Source organism: Rhinopithecus bieti, unplaced genomic scaffold, assembly GCF_001698545.2.
Source record: "Rhinopithecus bieti isolate Rb0 unplaced genomic scaffold, ASM169854v2 scaffold_17930, whole genome shotgun sequence".
Lineage (NCBI taxonomy): Eukaryota > Metazoa > Chordata > Mammalia > Primates > Cercopithecidae > Rhinopithecus > Rhinopithecus bieti.
Genome location: NW_016809035.1, coordinates 1,256,626 through 1,261,737, shown reverse-complemented (window position 1 = coordinate 1,261,737; position 5,112 = coordinate 1,256,626).

The window sequence follows — 5,112 nt, the reverse complement described above, 5'->3', positions numbered from 1 at the left end:
GGGACAAAGACAGTGAGGCTCTCCTCTCCTCCCCCAGTTACGCCTCAGCCACCTTGCCCTTGTACCATAGGGGACTGGCTTGAGCCAGCTGGCACAGTGCTCCCACTGCCCCCAGACAGCTCTGATTTTAGATGCAGGCTCAGTTCCACACTCACTAGGTGTGTCACCCGGCATGCAGCCTGGGCCCCCCGAGACTGTTTTCTCATCTGTAAAATGCAATGGAAACCACACCTACCTCATAGATCATCCTGAGGACTCAGATTTCTGTAGCTATCACCGTTGTTCTCACCATCATCCCTCTGAGGAAGAGCCAGGCAGGAGCACCCTCTAATTCCTTTCTTCCCTTGAGCCTCATTTCCACCCTGTGAGGCCTGCACTACAGCCATGTCATCTTTATAATAACTCCATGGAGTGGGCTTGTGGTTCACATACAGGAATACAATAGTTGCAGTAGCCTGCCCAGGCTCACAGAGCTGGATGTAGAGCCCTCTAGGTCTAAGGTTGCTAAGCCTTTCATGGGCCATGGACATTTTTGAAAATGTGATGAGGCCAGGTGTGGTAGCTCATGCCTGTAATCCCAGAACTTTGGGAGGCCGAGGCAGGTGGATGACCTGAGGTCAGGAGTTCAAGACCAGCCTGTCCAACATGGTGAAACCCCGTCTCTACTAAAAATACAAAAATTAGCTGGGCATGCTGATGGATGCCTGTAATCCCAGCTACTCGGGAGGCTGAGGCAGGAGAATCGCTTGAACCCAGGAGGTGAAGATTGCAGTGAGCCGAGTTGGCGCCACTGCACTCCAGCCTGGGTGACAAGAACGAAACTCCTCAGAAAAAAAAAAAAAAGGTGATGAAAGCTACCAGGTCTTCTCCCAGAATAAAGCTATTCCTTGCACTCATGTGTGAATTTGTCCATAATTCTCGGGGTCTCACTGTTAAGAATACTCGCATGGAACTTGCTGAGCAGAGGGGGCTTCTCCCATTCATTTTTGCATCCATGGTGTGTAGCACTGAGCCCAGGACACAACAGGCACTCCAAAGGACCTTCCCATGGGCGTGTGCAGGGGTGAAGCAGTGAAGGTGAATGACAGACACACTGCCAGGTGTCGCTCCAATCAGCCTCAGCCCTGAAACCTGTGGGACCCGGAGGGCCCCTGCTCTGCTCCAGGCCTCCAGCAGCCAGGCCTTGGGGTCCCTACTCAGGGAGGGCCACTCACAGATCCTGTGCCTGGTCCCTCTCTGTGTCTTGGCCCTTCTCCCCCACCTACCTGACTCTTCTCTGCGTCCCCCTGACCACCTGCTCCCTTCTCTAGGGGCACCTAGGTCTCATTGGACTGATTGGGCCTCCATGGGACAGGGAGAGAAGGGAGATCTGGGCCTTCCTGGCCCTCAGGGCTGCTCTGGGCAGAGGGTGAGGGGTGAGTCAAGGGCCTGATCCTGGAAGGTGCAGGGATGAGGGTGGCGATTCAGACTGGGGGTGGGAAAGGGGGAGCTGACACTCAGCTGTGGGTGAGGGATTCCTGGGAGAGGCCAGCACAGCCCCTCCTGCGGGTGTCACACAGGCGGATGAGGGTCCCTCTCCCCAGGAAGGGGTGGGTTTGGGTTCAGTCAGCAGGGCCCCTCACAGAAGGGGTGGGGATGGAGTGGGGGTAGCAGTGGTCCCCGGGGCCCCTGCCTGCCTTCTGGGGATCCCAGTGACCAAGGCAGCCCTGGCGGGCACCGCGTGTGTCTGAGCCCCTAGCAAGGCCCTCAGGCTCTCACAGGACGGATGCCGACTGCGAGATCGGGGAAGCCCTGCTGCCATTGTGGGACTGCCCCTCCAGCCCCCAGCTTTCCGTGGTTCTCTGGGTCCCCTCTGCAGTGGTGCCAAGACAGCCCACCCTGGAGGGACAGAGCTTGAGGGACCCCCCACCCAGCTGCAGCCAGGCCGCTTCCTTTTGCGGATGGTGAAGCTGAAGTCCGGAGGAGGGCGGGGCATGTCGTGGGGGCTCCCCAGGGAAAAGGAGCCGACCTCAGGGGTGGGGTCACGGGGAGCGCTCCTGCAACCTCTAGGGCCCTAGAACCCGGCAGGATGGGAGACCCATGGCCTTTTCTCCACCCCTAGGACTGGACAGAGGTTCAGCCAGTGCCTCGCAACCGGAAGCTGCCTCTGGCAAGGCTGGGTCCTCAGCCCCCTTTTTTTTGAGACGGAGTCTCACTCTTGTTGCCCAGGCTGGAGTGCAGTGGCACGATCCGACTCACTGCAACCTCAGCCTCCCAGGTTCAAACCATTCTCCTGCCTCAGCCTCCTGAGTAGCTGAGATTACAGGCATGTGCCACCATGTCCAGCTAATTTTTGTATTTTCAGTAGAGACAGGCTTTTACCATATTGGCCAGCTGATCTCAAACTCCTGACCTCAGGGGATTCACCTGCGTCGGCCTCCCAAAATGCCAGGATTACAGGTGTGAGCCACCGCTCTGGGCCTTGAGGACCTTTTCTCTTACCTGTTGTTGAATTTTATGTCTTCTTTGCAGAATTGTCTATTCGGGTTTATTGCCAAATATTAGGTTGGATTTTTTTGCACTTTGAAGTGTTTTCTGTGTGTACACATTTCACAACCCCTCATAAATTATATTATTGCCTGAAATTTTCACCTATTATCTAGAATGCTTTTTTATTTGAAAGGTAGTTTTCTTTGCTGTGCAGAAAATTTTAAGTTTGATGTAGCCCACACGTTTCTTTTTAGTGCTTGATGCATGTGATTTTGGTCACCCATAAAATAAAGTTTATGTCAGTGGAAGGAAAAGTATTCAGTTGTCAAAGAGATTTTCTTCCAAAGTGTTTTTCGCTTGTTTCTCTTACTCTTTGCAAAGGTGAGCAGAGATTCATGTGGCTCAACCTGTGTTTTAGTTAAAAATGTTTTATGGTTTATGGTCTTTTGTTTTGGCCTTTAATTTTGGGGAGTGGATTTTCTTTCATTGTGGGAAATAAACATCCTGTATCTGTCTCATGGATATGGATATCATTTTTGTCAAAGTTCTTTTTTTTTTTTTTTTTTTTTTTTTTTTTTGAGACAGAGTCTAGCACTGTTGCCCAGGCTGGAGTGCAGTGGGGTGATCTCCATTTGCTGCAAGCTCTGCCTCCCAGTTCAAGCGATTTTACTGCCTCAGCCTCCCGAATAGCTGGGATTACAGGCACCCACCACAACGCCCGGCTAATTGTTTGTATTTTTAGTATAGACGGGGTTTCACTATGTTGGCCAGGCTGGTCTTGAACTCCTGACCTTGTGATCCGCCCACCTCGGCTTCCCAAAGTGCTGGGATTACAGACGTGAGCCACTGTGCCGAGCCCAAAGTTCTTTATTGAGCAGCCTCTGCCTTCCACATTGTATCTTTGTGGTATCATTTATCAAAGTTGACTATGTTTAGGTTTGGGTTGATAATTATTTTTTTTTTTGTCCTCCCTGTTTTGTCCCTAGCTCTAGGTTTTTGTTTTTATGCAAATACCGTATATTTTGCATAAATACAGGTTAGTAATGTAATTTGATATCAAGGATTGTGGGTCCTCATATTTTGATTTTATTTCTCAGGATTCCTTTGGATATTCAGGACTTGTGGGTCCTTGTGACTTTTAGCATTGTGTATTCATATGTGTTAAGTTTCACGGGTTTTTTTTTTTTTTTTTCTTTTTTTTTTTGCACATCATGAAGGTCCATAATTAGGGCTACACTGGGACATTTGGATATGTGCATATGTTGAGTGATGAATAAGTCAGGTACTTAGCATCTCTGTTCCTTAATACATATATTATTTTCATGTGTAGAGAACCTTCAAATTCTTCCTTTTTATCTCTTTTGAAAACTATGAAACTTTTGTGTGTGTGTGAGATGGAGTTTTACTCCTGTTGCCCAGGCTGGAGTGCAATGGCACGATCTTGGCTCTCTGCAACCTCCACCTCCTGGGTTCAAGTGATTCTACTGCCTCAGCCTCCCAAGTAGCTGGGATTATAGGCGCCTGCCACAACACCTGGCTAATGTTTTGTATTTTTAGTAGAGACGGGGTTTCAGCATGTTGGCCAGGCTGGTCTTGAACTCCTGACCTCAGGTGATTCACCTGCCTTGGCCTCCCAAAGTACTGGGATTACAGGCGTGAGTCACTGTGCCCAGCCAAAAACTACAAAATTGTTAACCAAAGCGACCGAGCTGTGAAATAGAACACTAGAATTTATTCCTTTCATGTGAGGGCAACTTTGTTTTCATAACCAATCCTTCCTATCCCCCATCTATTGCCCAGCCTCTGGTAACCAATATTGTCCCTTCTGCTTCTTTATGAGAACCTCTTTTGTAGATATGAGTGATATCACCCACTGTTTATCTTTCTCGGCCTGGCATATTTCATTTAACATAATGTTTTCCAGGTTCAACCCTCTTGCTTCAAGTGACATGATGTCATAATTTTGATGACGGAAGTGTTTTGCCTTGTGTATGTATACTAGAGATTTTTGATCTATTTATCTGTGGATAGACAGCTGGATTGATTTCATAAATGTAGCTTTTGTGAATGATGCTGCAAGAAAGCTAGGAAGGCAGATTTCAGAAAATACAGATTTCATTTGTTTTGAATGTATACTCAGAAGGGAGATGGCTAAATCATAAGGTATTTGTATTTTCAATTCTTTGAGGAATCTCTAACTCTTTTCCATAGTTTACTAACATTCATTCCCACCTACAGGGTATGAGCACCCCTTTCTCCAAATCCACACCATAATTCTTATTTTTAGAAACCTTCATTCATTTAGCAATATTTATTTCAATAATAGTGAAATATTATCTGAATATGGTTGTGAATTACATTTGTGGAATTAATAGTGATATTGAGGTCCTTTTCTTTTACCTGTTGGTCAGTTTTGTGTGTGTGTTTGTTTATTCGTTTGTTTTTTCAGAATGGTCTATTCAGTTTCCTTGCCAAATATTAGATTTTTTTTCACTACTGCATAGTGTTTCTTTCTGTATACAGGTTTCAGAACAGCTCCGATGAGTTATATACTTGCCTGAAATTTTGACCCATTCTTTAGGATGCTTTTTTATTTGGAAGATAGTTTTCTTTGCTGTGCAGAAACTTCAGTTTGATGTAGTC